We start from the raw sequence: 21,269 nt of genomic DNA, 5'->3' as shown, positions 1-21,269 counted from the left end.
AGACAACATTGCATCCAATAGACAATGTCTCATTTGTACCCCTGCTGCTCAAAATGAGGGTGGTCCCAAAAAGGAGGGATTTTTCACATTGACCGTGTGTCGCTTTTGAAAGTGCTCCCCCTCTGGTCAACATATGAAATAACAAGTGTAAGTAAGAAATTGAAATGCGCCACCTTTGGCCAAAAATAATTAAAACAATTAAATACATATGGAAATAGAGAAATACTATAATAATAAAGTAAATAATGAAGATTAAAAAACAATTACATACAAAAAAATCAAAACAACTAATTAAAAGCTTACCTTTTTCATATTTGCATAGTTTGTGTATATTATTAATGTTGTAAAAGGAAATCCTTATATATCTAGAAAGGGTGGTCTTAAAAAGGTGGACATTTTTCTCAGGTCTCACACTTACGTGTGTGTGTGTGTGTGTGTGTGTGTGTGTGTGTGTGTGTGTGCGTTTGTCAAAGTGACATATGGGGACATTTTTATGAAATTTCACCTTACATATGAGGACCTGTTGAAATATGGGGACATTTTCCATGTCCCCATATTTCCCGCAATGCTATCGTGTTCTAGACCCTCCCAGCATGTTCCCAGACCAAAAATCTCTGAAGTCTTCATTTGTCAAATTTTCAGAAAAAGTGTGTGAAAGTGTGTTTAATTTTTTTGCTCACCTTCGATTTTGCCCCTAGTGGCCATCTTTGCTATTATGACACACACACACACACACTTGTCCTCATATGTCATATGTCCTCATATGTCATATGGGTCAGAAACTCACACACTCCAACATTTTGAAAAACATCTAACCATTACAGCAATAAACATACTCTTGAATTCTGAATCAAATAACAACACATTTTCAACTGATCTGATGATCTCATCCTTTTTAGTGTTAGTTTTATCTATTAATTTGGTTTATCTGGAGAGGATTTGGGCTAGACAATTAGTAATAAAGGGATTATGGTGATGATTTAATTTGTTTGATTCAGTATTTTACTGTATTGGACTTTTTGCTATTCTGTTGACTAAAATACAATGCCGCACAATAATTGCTTTAAATGTGCCTGAAATGTAGGTTTTTGCATAAAAAAAAAACAACCTTCAACCTTGATTGAGACAAAGGCAATAATTCAAATGCAATTCAAACTACACACAGTATTTAATATTTTCAAATGGTTACAATAGCACATTATTTGTGTATTTTTATCTTTGGGGCAAATTTAGGATTAATATGGGGATTGTTTTTGGAGGTATTCACTTTACATGGTGTTCAAGATGGTTACTTCCGCCCACTCTGAAGAGTCTCGGCGTCTGATTGGTCTAATTTTCAGTTAGGCGCCGCCTGATTGGCCGCTGGACGATGTCTGCTCCTAACAGATGGCTAAATCACTAGTTAACTATTTTCATCATGGAAGTTATACAGCTCACGTATCACACTTAATATTGAATATATATATAAAAAGGGTTTTCCAAAAGGACCATTTATAATCGAAATACAAAACTTCACACACGATTTTGAGCACAACAGAGCGCTCAGTGAACATCACTTCCGGGACCTGCATCACCGGAGGGGGACATCTATCTTGGCCACAAACCATCTTTGACAGTCTTCAGCAGCATGGTTGAATCAGGTGAGCATAAAATGGAGTTTAACGTAATTAAATAGACCAATGTTTTTTAACATAGGAAAATAGTTCATTATAATCAACAGTTAAATGTTGTTGTTATTAATTGCAATCAGATTTGATTTTATGAGGTTAAATTAAGCATTTCAGTTCTGGGCCAAGGCCAAGGCATTTAACATTTTTTTTTTAAAGTTGCATGGAAGATTATATGTAGCAGTGATTGTCACACACTAGGTGTGGTGAAATTATTCTCTCCATTTGACCCATCACCCTTGATCACTATGCTAGTAAACCTTTTCTTAATTTTAAACAAGACAGACTAGAGTTCTTCAAATTGTTTATACTTTTTCTCAAATACAAATATTTCAAGCTGATAAGCACTGTGGACTTGGCATGTTACTGATATTGTTACATTACTACTTTGTTTGAGAAGCTTCATGTCTGCATTGAGCCTAAATTTAACAGTTTTTGAAGGGTTTAGTTCTTTGTTTTATTTCTGTGTCACTGACTTTTTTCATTTTTATGTGTGGATTTGTTAGGCGCATCAACACATGATATAGACATCGTGCCCAAAAGAAGAGCGAGACGTAATCCTGAGGCTGAAGCCACCGAGTTTATTTGATCTGGATGTGACAAGTCTTGTTTTAAGGCCCAGTGGATCAATGATTGGAAAGGTATGTCTTGTTATGTATCATATCAATGGTAACTGTATCAACATCTCATTTGGATCATTTCCTTACTGTCTAATAGAGGTTGTATTATATGGCTTTAATTAGAAGTGTTTGGAATAACAGCGTTCCACGTCCCAAGAGCTACCTTCTGTAGCCGAGGATCGGACCGCCAAGTGCCCTGCCTTCGGCTGCCGCCCAGCTCACAATGCACCCGACCTCTATGGCCCCTCGGAGTCTTGTTCACGAGTGGGGGAAGAGTGGATCGTGAGATCGACAGGCGGATCGGTGTGGCGTCTTCGGTAATGCGGACGTTGTATCGATCCGTTGTGGTGAAGAAGGAGCTGAGCCGGAAGGCAAAGCTCTCAATTTACCGGTCGATCTACGTTCCCATCCTCACCTATGGTCATGAGCTTTGGGTCATGACCGAAAGGAAAAGATCACGGGTACAAGCGGTCAAAATGAGTTTCCTCCGCCGTGTGGCGGGGCTCTCCCTTAGAGATAGGGTGAGAAGCTCTGCCATCCGGGAGGAACTCAAAGTAAAGCCGCTGCTCCTCCACATCGAGAGGAGCCAGATGAGGTGGTTCGGCCATCTGGTCAGGATGCCACCCGAACGCCTCCCTAGGGAGGTGTTTAGGGCACGTCCAACCGGTAGGAGGCCACGGGGAAGACCCAGGACACCTTGGGAAGATTATGTCTCCCGGCTGGCCTGGGAACGCCTCGGGATCCCCCGGGAAGAGCTAGACGAAGTGGCTGGGGAGAGGGAAGTCTGGGCTTCCCTGCTTAGGCTGCTGCCACCGCGACCCCACCTCGGAAAAGCGGAAGATGATGGATGGATGGATGGATGGTATAACAGCGGTATATGAAAACGATGTTACTAATGCTGTTACTTTTACCGGTAACGAGTAATCTAATAACTTTTATGTACGCTACAACGCTGTTACGATGCGTTTTATGTAATCTGGCATGCTACTTTTGATGTGATTGTATGTCAACAAGACAGCGTTAGAAGCACAAAAGGTTTAGTGCAGGTAATATCTTTTTACTAATGAAAGCAACCCCCGGAAGTAATTACGAACACGATATCAAATAGAAAGAGGCCTCATCCACACGCAAACAAAAACATTCAACAGAACTATCGTAACTGCCACTGCTAAGCTAAAAAATACAACTGAACTATTTTGCTATGTCTGGGCGCTGATGTCCCACGTCACTTGGCAAAAGGCACAGCTTTTTAAAGGCACACACACACTCTGCTCTCATGAAATGTCTCTCAACTGCATATGCTAGATATTTAAAACTTTTCTTTTTCAAGTAACACATTAATTACAAACCCCGTTTCCATATGAGTTGGGAAATTGTGTTAGATGTAAATCCAAACGGAATAATTTTTTTTACAAATAATAATTAACTTAGAATTTCATGGCTGCAATACGTGCCAAAGTAGTTGGGAAAGGGCATGTTCACCACTGTGTTACATCACCTTTTCTTTCAACAACACTCAATAATCGTTTGAACTGAGGAAACTAATTGTTGAAGCTTGGAAGGTGGAATTCTTTCCCATTCTTGTTTTATGTAGAGCTTCAGTCGTTCAACAGTCCGGGGTCTCCTCTGTCGTATTTTACGCTTCATAATGCACCACACATTTTTGATAGGACTGCAGGCCGGCGTGGAAAGTACCTGCACTCTTTTTTATGAAGCTGAACATGAATGTGGCTTGGCATTGTCTTGCTGAAATAAGCAGGGGCGCACATGAAAAAGTTGGCGCTTAAATGGCAGCAAATGTTGTTCCAAACAGATGGGTTACTTACAGATGTGTAAGTTACCCATGCCTTGGGCACTAATGCACCCCCATACCATCACAGATGCTGGCTTTTCAACTTTGCGTCGATAACAGTCTGGATGGTTCGCTTCCCATTTGGTCCGGATGAAACGGTGTCGAATATTTCCCAAAAAAATTTGAAATGTGGGCTCGTTAGACCACAGAACACCTTTCCACTTTGCATCAGTCCATCTTAGATGATCTCGGGCCCAGAGAAGCCGGCGGCGTTTCTGGATGTTGATAATTGGCTTTCGCTTTGCATAATAGAGCTTTAACTTGCACTTACAGATATAGCAACAAACTGTATTTATTGACAGTGGTTTTCTGAAGTGTTCCTGAACTCACGTGGTGATATCCTTTAGAGATTGATGTCGGTTTTTGATACAGTGCCGTCTGAGGGATCGAAGGTCACGGTCATTCAATGTTGGTTTCCGGCCATGCCGCTTACGTGGAGTGATTTCTCCAGATTCTCTGAACCTTTTGATGATATTATGGAGCGTAGATGTTGAAATCCCTAAATTTCTTGCAATGTCACTTTGAGAAAGGTTGTTCTTAAACTGTTTGACTATTTGCTCACACAGTTGTGGACAAAGGGGTGTACCTCGCCCCATCCTTTCTTGTGAAAGACTGAGCATTTTTTGGGAAGCTGTTTTTATAGCCAATCATGGCACCCACCTGTTCCAAATTAGCCTTCACACCTGTGGGATGTCCCAAATAAGTGTTTGATGAGCATTTCTTAACTTTATCAGTATTTATTGCCACCTTTCCCAACTTGTTTGTTGCGTGTTGCTAGCATCAAATTCTAAAGTTAATGATTATTTGCACCAAAAAAATGTTTATCAGAGTGAACATCAAATATGTTGTCTTTGTAGCATATTCAACTGAATATGGCTTGAAAAGGATTTGCAAATCATTGTATTCTGTTTATATTTACATCTAACACCATTTCCCAACTCATATGGAAACGGGGTTTGTACTTAATTTAATAATTATTTACATTTATGAAAGAGTAATTCTGTTTGTAATTGAATTTTTAGTCAAGTAATGACTATTATTATTCCTTTTTAAAACAGATATTCCAAACATTGTTAATTGATGAACTGTTTTATCAGGATATGGTGTATTTGCTCTTGCATCAATTTAAAAAGGTTCTTTTGGGGTCGAGTACCGAGGGAAGTTCATCTCAAGACATGAGCGGGACAAGAGACAGAAACCCTCTATAAATATCTTTACTATTTATCTGGCATTATATGCTCATAATGTTAACAACAAAAAGTGCTGATAATGTTATAATTAATAAGTTCTAACATTATTTTTATGTGTTTTGTTGCAGACACCAACTGTTGATGTTCTATCTCAACATTCTCCAGATTCATGTGAGCGATAAACCGACTTCATCCCTCCAACAGGTTATTACTTGACTATTTTACTATCCATCCATCCATCCATTTTCTACTACCTGTCCCTTTTTTGGGTTGGCGGGGTGTGCTTGAGCCTATCTGAGCTGCATTCGGGCGGAAGGTGGAGTACACCCTGGACAAGTCACCACCTCATTACACGGCCAACACAAATAGACAACATTTACACTCACATTCACACACTAGGGCCAATTTAGTGTTGCCAATCAACCTATCCCCAGGTGCATGTCTTTGGAGGTATGATGAAGCCGGAGTACCCGGAGGGAACCCACGCAGTCACGGGGAGAACATGCAAACTCCACACAGAAAGATCACGAGCCCAGGATTTAACTCAGGACTACTCAGGACCTTCGATTTGTGACGCACATGCACTAACCCCTGTTCCACCGTGCTGCCCTATATCTGCTAAAAACTTGACACAACCTATACTTCAAAAGACATTTAATCCTTTTAACCTCTCACAGATCAGTTTATATGACAACATTTTTTAAGCGTACATCCATGTTAGTCTGTGGAATTTACAACTCATGTTTAGCAAAACAGGAGATGTTACAGGTCAGCAACATGAATTCTATATGTGATCACTTGTCATGTACTCATATTGTTTGAACTAAAAAAGACTTCAGTGTGTTTCATATAAGGTCCTCATATTTTTCTGAACCACATTAGTGTGTGTTACAATGTTTAATTCAAAGCTTTAAAATGAGTGTTTCAATCCAGGTCCTCATATTTTCTGAACCACATTTTAGTGAATGTTACATTCTTAAATAATAGTCTAAGAGCTAAAACGCTATAATAATCTTTACTGTTTATGTAGAATTATATGCTCAGAATATTATCAACCAAAAGTGGTTGTTAATGTTATAATTAATTAGTTCTGACATTATATTTTTGTGTTTTGTTGCAGACACCAACTGTTGGGGTTCTATCTCAACATTCTCCAGATTCAGATGTGAGCGATAAACCGACTTCATCCCTCCAACAGGTTATTACAAGTCTATTTTTACTATATCTGCTCTAAATGTGACCCAACCTATATTTTGAAAGACATTTATTAATTTTAATCTCTCACAGATCAGTTTATATGACAACTTTTTCGTAAGGGTACATCCATGTTAGTCAGTAAGGAGTTTGGAACTCATGTTTAGCAAAACAGGAGATGTTACAAGTCAACAACATACATTCTACATGTGACCACTCGTCATGTCCTTATATTGTTTGAACCAAGAAAGACTTAGGTGTGTTTCATATAAGGTCCTCATATTTTCTGAACCAGATTAGTGTGTGTTACAATGTTAATGTCCAAGCTTTAAAATGAGTGTCTCAATTCAGGTCCTCATATTTTCTGAACCCGATTTTAGTGTGTTTTATATTCTTAATTAATTGTCTAAGAGCTGAAACTCTGTAATAATCTTTACTATTTATCTGGCATTGTATGCTGAGAGTTTCATCAACAAAAAGTGCTGATAATGTTATAATTAATTAGTTCTGACATTATATTTTTGTGTTTTGTTGCAGAAACCAACTGTTGAGGTTCCATCTCAACATTCTCCGGATTCAGATGTGAGCCATTAACTGACTTCATCCCTCCAACAGGTTATTACATGTCTATTTTTACTATATCTGCTCTAAATTTGACCCAACCTATATTTTGAAAGACATTTATTTATTTTAATCTCTCACAGATCAGTTTATATGACAACTTTTTCGCAAGGGTACATCCATGTTAGTCAGTAGAAAGTTTAGAACTCATGTTTAGCAAAATAGGAGATGTTACAGGTCAACAACATAAATTCTACATGTGAGCACTCGTCATGTCCTTATATTGTTTGAAGCAAGAAAGACTTAGGTGTGTTTCATATAAGGTCCTCATATTTTCTGGACCAGAAAATGTGTGTTACAATGTTAATGTCAAAGCTTTAAAATGAGTGTCTCAATTCAGGTCCTCATATTTTCTGAACCAGATTTTTGTGTGTGTTACATTCTTAATGAATTGTCTAGGAGCTGAAACTCTGTAATAATCTTTACCCTTTATCTGGCATTGTATGCTCAGATTTTTATCAACAAAAAGTGGTGAGAATGTTATAATTAATTAGTTATGACATTATATTTTTGTGTTTTGTTGCAGAAACCAACTGTTTGAGGTTCTATCTCAACATTCTCTAGATTCAGATGACAGCCATAAACCGACTTCATCCCTCCAACAGGTTATTACATGTCTATTTTTACTATATCTGCTCTAAATTTGACCCAACCTATATTTTGAAAGACATTTATTAATTTTAATCTCTCACAGATCAGTTTACATGACAACATTTTCGTAAGGGTACATCCATGTTAGTCAGTAGGGAGTTTGGAACTCATGTTTAGCAAAACAGGAGATGTTACAAGTCAACAACATAAATTCTACATGTGAGCACTCGTCATGTCCTCATATTGTTTGAACCAAGAAAGACCTAGGTGTGTTTCATATAAGGTCCTCATATTTTCTGAATCAGATTAGTGTGTGTTAAAATGTTAATGTCAAAGCTTTAAAATGAGTGTTTCAATTCAGAAAATGCAGTGCCTCTTGTTTACAGCCGGTTTCTGCAGCGCTGTTTTCATTGATCAAAGTATTTTTTCGGTGGTCGTGTTTTTGGTACATAACTTGTAAATAGTGCGCAAATAATAGGCTATATATATATATAAAAATACATTCAAACCCCGTTTCCATATGAGTTGGGAAATTGTGTTAGATGTACATATAAACAGGATACAATGATTTGCAAAGAATTTTCAACCCCAATTCTGTTGAATATGCTACAAAGACAACATATTTGATGTTAAAACTGCTAAACATTTTTTTTGCAAAGAATTTAGGGATTTTACCATCTACGGTCCGTAAAATTATCAAAAGGTTCAGAGAATCTGGAGAAATCACTGCACGTAAGCGATGTACTGCATTAAAAACCGACATCAGTGTGTAAAAGATATCCCCACATGGGCTCAGGAACACTTCAGAAAACCACTGTCACTAAATACAGTTGGTCGCTACATCTGTAAATGCAAGTTAAAACTCTACTATGCAAAGCAAATGCCATTCATCAACAACACAGAGGAACGCCGCGGGCTTCGCTGGGCCCGAGCTCATCTAAGATGGACTGATGCAAAGTGGAAAAGTGTTCTGTGGTCTGACGAGTCCACATTTCAAATTATATATGGAAATTGTGGACGTGATGTTCTCCGGAACAAAGAGGAAAATAACCATCCGGCGCAAAGTTCAAAAGCCAGCATGTGTGATGGTATGGGGGTGTATTAGTGCCCAAAGCATGGGTAACTTACACATCTGAGAAGGCACCATTCATGCTGAATGGTCCATACAGGTTTTGGAGCAACATATGTTGTCATCCAAGCAACATTATCATGGACGCCCCTGCTTATTTCAGCAAAACAATGCCAAGCCACGTGTTACAACAGCGTGTCTTCGTAGTAAAAGAGTGCGGGTACTTTCCTGGCCCGCCTGCAGTCCAGACATGTCTCCCATCGAAAATATGTAGCGCATTATGAAGCGTAAAACACGACAACTTAAGCTGTATATCAAGCAAGAATGGTAAAGAATTCTACTTTCAAAGCTTCAACAATTAGTTTCCTCAGTTCCCAAACGTTTATTGAGTGTTGTTAAAAGAAAATGTGATGTAACACAGTGGTGAACATGCCCTTTCCCAACTACGTTGGCACGTGTTGCAGCCATGAAATTCAAAGTTAATTATTATTTGCAAAAAAAAAAAAGTTTGAGTTTGAACATCAAATATGTTGTCTTTGTAATGCTTTCAATTGAATATGGGTTGAAAAGGATTTGCAAATCATTGTATTCAGTTTATATTTGCATCTAACACAATTTCCCAACTTTTATGGAAACGGGGTTTGTATATATATTAGGGCTGGGCAATGATTAAAATTTTTAATCGAAGTTAATCGCACTATTTCTCTTATTAATCGCGATTAAATGCATTGTATACGCAAAGCCCAATAATGAATTCAAAAGTAGTGTATAGTGCACCTTTATTGGAATATTGTCCCACATGAACAAAAGCGCCAAAACATTTGTTGTGCAAACACAATTTAAATCAGTCCTTGTTAAACAGTAGCAGTTAAATAGCAAATTTTATGAAAATCAACTCAAAAAATGTAAATACAAACATTTAAGCTTATTGCCACTGCCAGGGTATTTAAGTTATCCTGTTTGTTATGGAAAATAAATATAATCTACATACAAATCTCTGAGCCACAATCATAACATCTGAACAGGCAATTTCTGAGCTAACAACAGAAACATTTTTTTTTATCAGGGATCTTATGTTTAAAAAACTTATATTATATGTAGTGGGCTGTTTTAGGGAATTTTTGATGAAATTATCCGTAGTAGCAATATTAATAATGTTGTGTTTATTCTGCGTAGTGGACTTAAAATAATTATGACCATATCTGTTTGCTTGGTGCTTTGATAAACTGAACACATATACATGGTACTATATTGTGATGTTATGAGCCAGGGGAAAAAAGAACTACCCTACCCAGCATGCAACAGGAGTGATGAGCATGCGCGGTAGCCCGGTATAGGTTGTGTCGCCATGACGGCATCTTGTATGTTGTGATATGCACGCTCTGAAAGCAAACGTTAAGAACTCAGCCAACACTCCTGGTCTGCATTATTCATAAATAGACAGACAACACATATACTCCGCTGCTTCACAAAGCACAATATGTTAAATGTTTACTTTTACAGTTTTCTAATTCTTCCTTTCAGATTGACAGCAGGAAAAAATCGCTGGAAGTGGGTATGTCTCAAGCTTCTTCCACTTGGTCCACTCCAAAGCGGGGTAAATAAATAATCCACATCATTTACTAGAATATTATATTACGTTTTGCACCTTTTCACTGTGTTATAGTCATTTTTCCTTCAGTAAGAAATTGTATTTTGTCTCCTTTATGACAGCTGCAAAGGGGAAGAAGTGGAAGGAGTTGAATGACACATGTTGCATTTTGTAACTGGCAACAAAGTACCAGGTAAAAAAGATTGTGAAGCCTGCCTCCATAAAGAACTAGTAGCTCTACAGGACAGAGATTGGCTTGCCATCAAGTACTACATCCATAACAGAATTATATTAAAAAAAGGGAAAAAAAATGTTTTCCCACATCTTCTGTGGTAGTTTGAGTATGTTACCAGCAATTAAAAAAGCAAAATAAACAGCAAGCGTTTTGTATTTATTCCAGATAATTCTTAGCGACAAAATCCACAAAAACAATTCAGTTACACTTAGTTGACAATTACATTTTTACCCATGTTTCTTTTAAACTCTTCTTGGTTTTAGATTACAGTAGCATGGGATTTGGATTTTTTTTTTAAATGACAACACATCAACTAAACCAACTCAGGTGGTTTTGTTAAGTCTCTGATGTCATTAGCCTCATATGTCACATGAACCTGAAATCTTAAACACTCTGTGATGTCATGGTTGTCATATTTCACAAACTTGAAATCTTAAACACTCTGTGACGTCATGGTCATCATATGTCACATGAACTTGAAATCTTAAACACTCTGTGACGTCATGGTTGTCATATGTCACATGAACCTGAAATCTTAAACACTCTGGTCTTCATTTGTCACCTAAACCTGACAAGTCCTCATATGTACCATAAAAATCAGGTTCAGAAAAAAACAAAAGAGTTGCAAAAATCTCAATAGACCACTGTGTTTCTAAAATTCTGGTTCACTAACCGTCTGATTCCCAGGCCTGCAGGACCATTGGAAAGGCATGTCCCCATATGTCACGTTTTTGTCATAAGTCCTCATATGTCACCCAAACACGTATGTGTGTGTGTGTGTGTGTGTGTGTGTGTGTGTGTGTGTGTGTGTGTGTGAACATACACTTGACAAACCACCCTTTCTGTTTACTCACAGAACTTATTACTGTGTGTGTACGGTCAAATCTACCTAGCAACAGTGGTCGGTCCTCACAACTACCGAAGTAAAATATTTTTTTTTACTTTGAGTGGTTTTGCATTCTGAAGTGAAGTTGCAACTCTCTACTCCCATCTAGTGCTAGATATTTGTTTTCATCATTCTAGCTATAGTGGAAAGGGGGGCCCTCACAACCTACTGACCAAACGTGGGTCCACAAAAAGTAGGCAAGACGTGTGGGTGTGTGTGTGTGTGTGTGTGTGTGTGTGTGTGTGTGTGTGTGTGTGTTTGTTTTGCCATCCTTGTGTGGACATACCCTTGACAAACCGCCTTTTCTGTTAACTCACAGAACTTATTACTATGTGTGTGTACGGTCAAATCTACCTAGCAACAGCGGTCGGTCCTCACAACTACAGAAGTAACTTTTTTTTTTTACTTTGAATGTTTTTGCAATCTGAAGTAAAGTTGCAACTCTCTACTTCCATCTAGTGTGTGCGTGTGTTTGTGTGTGCATGTGTGTGGAAGGGGGGGGGGGGGGGGGCTTTGTCTCACCATCCTTGTGTGGACATACACCGGACAAACCACCCTTTCTGTTTACTCACAGAAATTATTACTATGTGTGTGTTTGGTCAAATCTACCTAGCAACAGTGGTCGGTCCTCACAACTACCGAAGTAAGATTTTTTTTTTACTTTGAGTGTTTTTGCAATCTGAAGTAAAGTTGTAACTCTCTACTCCCATCTAGTGCTAGATATTTGTTTTCATCATTCTAGCTATAGTGGAAAGGGGGGCCCTCACGACCTACTGACCAAACGTGGGTCCACACAAAGTAGGCATGATGTGTGTGTGTGTGTGTGTGTGTGTGTGTGTGTGTGTGTGTGTGTGTGTGTTTGTTTGTTTGTTTTACCATCCTTGTGTGGACCTACCCTTGACAAACCGCCTTTTCTGTTAACTCACAGAACTTATTACTATGTGTGTGTATGGTCAAATCTACCTAGCAACAGTGGTCGGTCCTCACAGCTACTGAAGTAAAATATTTTTTTTTTACTTTGAGTGTTTTTGCATTCTGAAGTGAAGTTGCAACTCTCTACTCCCACTAGTGCTAGATATTTGTTTTCATCATTCTAGCTATAGTGGAAAGGGGGGCCCTCACAACCTGATGACCAAACGTGGGTCCACACAAAGTAGGCAAGACGTGTGTGTGTGTGTGTGTGTGTGTGTGTGTGTGTGTTTGTTTGTTTGTTTGTTTGTTTGTTTGTTTACCATCCTTGTGTGGACCTACCCTTGACAAACCGCCTTTTCTGTTAACTCACAGAACTTATTACTATGTGTGTGTACGATCAAATCTACCTAGCAACAGCGGTCGGTCCTCACAACTACAGAAGTAACTTTTTTGCAATCTGAAGTAAAGTTGCAACTCTCTACTTCCATCTAGTGTGTGTGTGTACGTGTTTGTGTGTGTGTGTGTGGAGGGGGCGGGGGCGGGGGGGAGCTTTGTCTCACCATCTTTGTGTGAACATACACTTGACAAACCACCCTTTCTGTTTACTCACAGAAATTATTACTGTGTGTGTGTTTGGTCAAATCTACCTAGCAACAGTGGTCGATCCTCACAACTGCAGAAGTAATGTTTTTGTTTTTTTACTTTAAGTGTTTTTGCATTCTGAAGTGAAGTTTCAGCTCTCTACTCCCATCTAGTGCTAGATATTTTTTTTCCCATCACTCTAGCTATAGTGGAAAGGGGGGCCCTCACAACCTACTGACCAAATGTGGGTCAACACAAAGTAGGCAAGGTGTGTGTGTGTGTGTGTGTGTGTGTGTGTGTGTGTGTGTGTGTGTGTGTGTGTGTGTGTGTGTGTGTGTGTGTGTGTGTGTGTGTGTATGTGTGTGTGTGCGTGCGGACATACACTTGACAAACCACCCTTTCTGTTTACTCACAGAAATTATTAATGTTTGTGTGTTTGGTCAAATCTACCTAGCAACAGTGGTCGGTCCTCACAACTACAGAAGTAAAATTTTTTTTTTTTTACTTTGTTTTTACATTCTGAAGTGAAGTTGCAACTCTCTATTCCCATCTAGTGATAGATATTTGTTTTCATCATTCTAGCTATAGTGGAAAGGGGGGCCCTCACAACCTACTGACCAAACGTGGGTCCACACAAAGTAGGCAAGACGTGTGTGTGTGTGTGTGTGTGTGTGTGCGTGTGTGTGTGTGTGTGTCACCATCCTTGTGTGGACATACACTTGACAAACCACCCTTTCTGTTAACTCACAGAACTTATTACTATGTGTGTGCACGGTCAAATCTACCTAGCAACAGTGGTCGGTCCTCACAACTACTGAAGTAAAATATTTTTTTTTACTTTGAGTGTTTTTGCAATCCGAAGTAAAGTTGCAACTCTCTACTTCCATCGAGTGTGTGTGTGTGTGTGTGTGTGTGTGTGTGTGTACGTGTTTGTGTGTGCGTGTGTGTGTGTGGAGGGGGAGGGGCGGGGCTTTGTCTCACCATCCTTATGTGGACATACACTTGACAAACCACCTTTTCTGTTTACTCACAGAAATTATTACTATGTGTGTGTATGGTCAAATCTACCTAGCAACAGTGGTCGGTCCTCACAACTACCGAAGTAAAATTTTTTTTTTTTACTTTGAGTGTTTTTGCAATCTGAAGTAAAGTTGTAACTCTCTACTCCCATCTAGTGCTAGATATTTGTTTTCATCATTCTAGCTATAGTGGAAAGGGGGGCCCTCACAACCTACTGACCAAACGTGGGTCCACACAAAGTAGGCAAGACGTGTGTGTGTGTGTGTGTGTGTGTGTGTGTGTGTGTGTGTGTGTGTGTGTGTGTGTGTGTGTGTGTGTGTGTGTGTGTGTGTGTGATAGGGAAGCAAGAAGCAGCAACACAAACAGGACTTGGTGTGTTCCAGAGTCCAAGTGTCCGTAATGAAAGCTGCGGTGTCTTCTTCCATCTTCCTTCTTCTGCCATCTTGCTATTATCTATTTTGCATCTTACATTTTTCATGGAAATAGGCTCTTGCTCTTGCTCTTCCACCCATGAATTATACAAACAAATACACCTGAAGTAGTCCTGGGAGTACTTTGTCTTCCAGGTTGCAGGGAGGATGTGAAGTGGAAGCATAGTCTAATGGAGTGCTTCTCAAACTGGGCTACGTGGGCTCTATTTAGTGCTACACCTAAGAATCATTTCATTGAAATATTTTTTTTCTTTTCTTATTTTCCAACACAGTGTTACTATTCAAACTTTGTGTAATGTTACATTGAGCAAACATATTCTATATACTTGTTGAATAAAAACCTCTGCTGGGTTTTTTAATAAATACTTAGGCGTACTACAGTTCTGTATTTTAATTCTATCATTATGGTGGTACTTGATGAATACTTAGGTCTACTACACTACCGTATTTAATGTTGTCATTATGGTGGTTCTTAATGAATACTTTAGTGTATTACACTACTGTTTTTGATATCATTATGCTGGTACTTAATGAATACTTAGGTCTGCTACACTACTGTATTTAATGTTGTCATTATGGTGGTACTTGATGAATACTTAGGTCTACTACACTACTGTATTTAATGTTGTCATTATGGCATTTCTTAATGAATACTTAAGTGTACTACACTAGTGTATTTAATGTTGTCATTATGGTGGTACTTGATGAATACTTAGGTCTACTACACTACTGTATTTAATGTTGTCATTATAGCATTTCTTAATGAATACTTAAGTGTACTACAATACTGTATTTAATGTTGTCATTTGGTACTTGAGTACTTAGGTCTACTACACTACTGTATTTAATGTTGTCATTATGGCGGTACTTAATGAATACTTAGGTCTACTACACTACTGTATTTAATGTCATTATAGTGGTACTTAATGAATACTTAGGTCGACTACACTACTGCATTTAATGTCATTATGGTGGTACTTAATGAATACTGAGGTCTACTACACTACTGTGTTTTAAAGTTGCCATTGTGGTGGTACTTGATGAATACTTAGGTCGACTACACTATTGTATTTAATGTTGTCATTATGGTGGTACTTAATGAATACTCAGGTCTACTACACTACTGTATTTAATGTTGTCACTATGGTGGTACTTGATGAATACTTAGGTCTACTACACTACTGTATTTAATGTTGTCATTATGGTGGTACTTGATGAATACTTAGGTCTACTACACCACTGTATTTAATGTTGTCATTATGGCATTTCTGAATGAATACTTAAGTGTTCTACACTATTGTATTTAATGTTGTCATGTGGTACTTGATGAATACTTAGGTCTACTACACTACTGTATTTAATGTAGTCATTATGGTGGTACTTAATGAATACTTATGTCTACTACACTACTGTATTTAATGTTGTCATTATGGTGGTACTTGATGAATACTTAGGTCTACTACACCACTGTATTTAATGTTGTCATTATGGCATTTCTTAATGAATACTTAAGTGTTCTACACTATTGTATTTAATGTTGTCATGTGGTACTTGATGAATACTTAGGTCTACTACACTACTGTATTTAATGTTGTCATTATGGCGGTACTTAATGAATACTTAGGTCTACTACACTACTGTATTTAATGTCATTATGGTGGTACTTAATGAATACTTAGGTCTAATACACTACTGTCTTTAATGTTGTCATTATGGTGGTACTTAATGAATACTTAGGTCGACTACACTATTGTATTTAATGTTGTCATTATGGTGGTACTTAATAAATACTTAGGTCTACTACACTACTGTATTTAATGTTGTCATTATGGTGGTACTTAATGAATATTCAGGTCTACTACACTACTGTATTTAATGTTGTCATGGTGGTACTTGATGAATACTTAGGTCTACTACACTACTGTATTTAATGTCATTATGGTGGTACTTAATGAATACTTAGGTCTACTACACAACTGTATTTAATGTCATTATGGTGGTACTTAATGAATACTTAGGTCTACTACACAACTGTATTTAATGCCATTATGGTGGTACTTAATGAATACTTAGGTCTACTGCACTACTGTATTTAATGTTGTCATCATGGTGGTACTTGATGAATACTTAGGTCTACTACACTACTGTATTTAATGTTGTCATTATGGTGGTACTCGATGAATACTTACGTCTACTACACTACTGTATTTAATGTTGTCATGGTGGTACTTGATGAATACTTATGTCTACTACACTACTGTCTTTAATGTTGTCATTATGGTGGTACTTAACGAGTACCGAGGTCTACTACACTACTGTATTTAAAGTTGTCATTATGGTGATACTTAATGAATACTTAGGTCTACTACACTACTGTATTTAATGTTGTCACTATGGTGGTACTTAATGAATACTCAGGTCTACTACACTACTGTATTTAATGTTGTCATTTTGGTGGTTCTCGAAGAACACTTAGGTCTACTACACTACTGTATTTAATGTTGTCACTATGGTGGTACTTAATGAATACTCAGGTCTACTACACTACTGTATTTAATGTTGTCATTTTGGTGGTTCTCGAAGAATACTTAGGTCTACTACACTACTGTATTTAATGTTGTCATTATGGTGGTACTTAATGAATACTTATGTCTACTACACTACTGTATGTAATGTCATCATGGTGGTACTTGATGAATACTTAGGTCTACTACACTACTGTATTTTAATGTTGTCAGTATGGTGGTACTTAATGAATACTCAGGTCTACTACACTACTGTATTTAATGTTGTCATTATGGTGGTACTTAATGAATACTCAGGTCTATTACACTACTGTATTTAATGTTGTCATTATGGTGGTACTTGATGAATACTTAGGTCTACTACACTACTGTATTTAATGTCATTTTGGTGGTTCTGTATGAATACTTAGGTCTACTACGCTACTGTATTTAATGTCATTATGGTGTTACTTAATGAATACTCAGGTCTATTACACTACTGTATTTAATGTTGTCATTATGGTGGTACTTGATGAATACTTAGGTCTACTACACCACTGTATTTAATGTTGTCATTATGGCATTTCTTAATGAATACTTAAGTGTACTACACTATTGTATTTAATGTTGTCATGTGGTACTTTATGAATACTTAGCTCTACTACACTACTGTATTTAATGTAGTCATTATGGTAGTACTTAATGAATACTTATGTCTACTACACTACTGTATTTAATGTTGTCATGGTTGTACTTGATGAATACTTAGGTCTACTACACTACTGTATTTAATGTTGTCATGGTTGTACTTGATGAATACTTATGTCTACTACACTACTGTATTTAATGTCATTATGGTGGTACTTAATGAATACTTAGGCCTACTACACTACTGTCTTTAATGTTGTCATTATGGTGGTACTTAATGAATACTGAGGTCTACTACACTACTGTATTTTAAAGTTGTCATTGTGGTGGTACTTGATGAATACTTAGATCGACTACACTATTGTATTTAATGTTGTCATTATGGTGGTACTTGATGAATACTTATGTCTACTACACTACTGTATGTAATGTCATCATGGTGGTACTTGATGAATACTTAGGTCTACTACACTACTGTATTTTAATTTTGTCAGTATGGTGGTACTTAATGAATACTCAGGTCTACTACACTACTGTATTTAATGTTGTCAATATGGTGGTACTCGATGAGTACTTAGGTCTACTACACTACTGTATTTAATGTTGTCATGGCATTTCTTAATGAATACTTAAGTGTACTACACTACTGTTTTTACTGTCATTATGGTGGTACTTGATAAATACTTAGGTCTACTACACCACTGTATTTAATGTTTTATACATCTTTACATATATAGAAAGGGTGGTCCCAAAGAGGTAGGCATTTTCCGTAGGTCTCAAGAAGGTCACGAATACAAGCGTGTGTGTGTGTGTGTGTGTGTGTGTGTGTGTGTGTGTGTGTGTGTGTTTTCCGGGCCAGCCCACAAGAATGAAACATATGAAGTGCACCAATCAACGTCACATGGGTGAGTGTTCTCATCCACTGTGTCCAGCTGTGTGGCCCCGGGGCCCTGAGAGTGAATCTAGGCCATGGAAGTGTGTGACACACATTGTGTTGTGTGTGTGTTTTTTTTTTGTATGTGTGTGTCACATGAATGCACATCAGCTAATCAGGTTCTTCACAAAGAGTGAAATCGAACTCGGGTCACCAAGCATCCTTTGGAAGTGAAGCAGATGCAGGAAGAAAGCTGAGCTGCAAGGACTAACTTGGTCTTTGCATTGTTGTGGGAACTAAACTAGTCTAGTACATGTCCATGGACTGACACGATTAGGCAATATCATCATATGTGTCAACACTTACTCAGCTCAGAGTACTGTCAACTAGTACTTCCCAAATACTTCTTGTCTCTTGGGGACATCATTCTTTTCACCCCCACCCCCTATATAAAAACACTTATGCCTTTATGACAGAAATACGTAAATATTACATGTTATTATGAATGTTACTAGATACTACATATATATTTGCATCATGTATATATTACATGTTATTATGAATGTTACTAGATACTACATATATATTTACATCATGTATATATTACATATTATGAATGTTACTACATTATATATATAATTACATTCTGTATGTATTACATGTTATTATGAATGTTACTGCATTACATATGTACTTACATCATGTATATATTACATGTTATTATGAATATTAATAGATACTACATATATATTTACATCATGTAAATGTTACATGTTATGAATGTTATTGCATTACATATATACTTACATCATGTATGTATTACATGTTATTATTAATATTAATAGATACTACATATATATTTACATCATGTAAATCTCACATGTTATTATGAATGTTACTGCATTACATACATACTTACATCATGTATGTATTACATATTATTAATATTAATAGATACTACATATATATTTACATCATGTAAATCTCACATGTTATTATGAATGTTATTGCATTACATATATACTTACATCACGTATGTATTACATGTTATTATTAATATTAATAGATACTACATATATATTTACATCATGTAAATCTCACATGTTATTATGAATGTTATTGCAGTACATATATACTTACATCATGTATGTATTACATGTTGTTATGAATGTCACGGTTGTGTTGGATCCGCTATGGATTGAACTTTCACAGTATCGTGTTAGACCCGCTCGATATCAATTCGTTTCAGTCCCCTAAGGGTGGGGGGGTTGCCCACATATGAGGTCCTCTCCAAGGTTTCTCATAGTCACCGACGTCCCACTGGGGTGAGTTTTCCTCGCCCTTATGTGAGCTCTACCGAGGATGTCATTGTGGTTTGTGCAGCCCTTTGAGACACTGGTGATTTAGGACTATATAAATAAACATTGATTGTCATCTGGGAAATTAGGAGTCTTTTTGCAATATTTCTATTTTGCATTTGTTTTTGATCCTGCAGCGTTTTTTTGTGGCTGCAGAATTTATTTTTTTTATTTTTTTTTAAATGTTGCTGCGGAACTGGAACCAGACTTAGGTGCCTCTTTGAAAGCGAGCATCATGTTACATTCCCTGAACTTGCAGCATTTCTCTCATGCGTGTCTTTGGGGGATTTAGGAGTGTTTTTACAATATTTCTATTTTGCTTTTGTTTTTGTTTCTAAAGCGTTTTTTTGTGCCTGCAGAATTAGTTTTTTTTTAATGTTGCTGCTGAACTGGAGCAAAACTTAGGTTCCTCTCTAAAAGAGAGCATCCTGTTACATTCCCTGAACTTGCAGCATTTCTCTCATGCGTGTGTTTTGGGGATTTAAGAGTCTTTTTACAATGTTTCTATTTTGCATTTGTTTTTGATCCTATAGCGTTTTTTGTGGCTGCAGAATTTATTTATTTATTTATTTATTTTTAATGTTGCTGCAGATCTGGACCCAGACTTAGGTTCCTCACTAAAAGTGACCATCATGTTACATTCCTTGAACTTGCAGCATTTCTCTCATGCGTGTGTTTTGGGGATTTAAGAGTCTTTTCACAATGTTTCTATTTTGCATTTGTTTTTGATCCTATAGCGTTTTTTGTGGCTGCAGAATTTATTTATTTATTTATTTATTTTTAATGTTGCTGCAGATCTGGACCCAGACTTAGGTTCCTCACTAAAAGTGACCATCATGTTACATTCCTTGAACTTGCAGCATTTCTCTCATGCGTGTGTTTTGGGGATTTAGGAGTCTTTTTGCAATGTTACTATTTTGCATTTGTTTTTGATCCTGAAGTGTTTTTTTGTGGCTGCAGAATTAAAAAATTTTTTTTTAATGTTGCTGCAGAACTGGACCCAGACTTAGGTGCCTCTGTAAAAGCGACCATCATGTTACATTCCATGAACTTGCAGCATTTCTCTCATGCGTGTGTTTTGGGGATGTAGGAGTCTTTTTGCAATATTTCTATTTTGCATTTGTTTTTGATCCTAAAGCGTTTTTTTGTGGCTGCAGAATTAGTTTTTTTTTAATGTTGCTGCAGAACTGGAGCCAGACTTAGGTGCCCCTGTAAAAGCGACCATCATGTTACATTCCCTGAATTTGCAGCATTTCTCTAATGCATGTGTTTTGGGGATTTAGAAGTCTTTTTGCAATGTTTCTATTTTGCATTTGTTTTTGATCCTGAAGCATTTTTTTGTGGCTGCAGAATTTTAATAATTTTTTTTTAATGTTGCTGCAGAACTGGAGCCAGACTTAGGTGCCTCTGTAAAAGCGACCATC

General features: G+C 37.3%; 1 protein-coding gene and 1 long non-coding RNA gene across 6 annotated transcripts in view; both read left to right on the top strand.

The window, feature by feature from the left end:
• shank3a (SH3 and multiple ankyrin repeat domains 3a) overlaps nucleotides 1-21,269 on the top strand; it is a 444,336-nt gene that overhangs the window by 262,241 nt on the left and 160,826 nt on the right. The gene's annotated exons all lie outside the window — the stretch shown is intronic.
• On the top strand, nucleotides 1,415-10,771 carry LOC133550113 (uncharacterized). 2 transcript variants are annotated; one of them, XR_009806239.1, is made up of 8 exons: nucleotides 1,415-1,640; nucleotides 2,174-2,308; nucleotides 5,458-5,533; nucleotides 6,450-6,527; nucleotides 7,061-7,138; nucleotides 7,671-7,749; nucleotides 10,329-10,401; nucleotides 10,518-10,771. It is a non-coding gene; the product is annotated as an uncharacterized LOC133550113 (long non-coding RNA). The 2 variants fall into 2 exon arrangements; XR_009806238.1 differs by lacking the exon at nucleotides 1,415-1,640 and having other exon boundaries at nucleotides 1,647-2,308.

Source organism: Nerophis ophidion, linkage group LG03, assembly GCF_033978795.1.
Source record: "Nerophis ophidion isolate RoL-2023_Sa linkage group LG03, RoL_Noph_v1.0, whole genome shotgun sequence".
NCBI classification, from domain to species: Eukaryota; Metazoa; Chordata; class Actinopteri; order Syngnathiformes; family Syngnathidae; genus Nerophis; species Nerophis ophidion.
The sequence above is the reverse complement of the archived record's forward strand: the minus strand, read 5'-3'. Positions and strand labels throughout refer to the sequence as shown.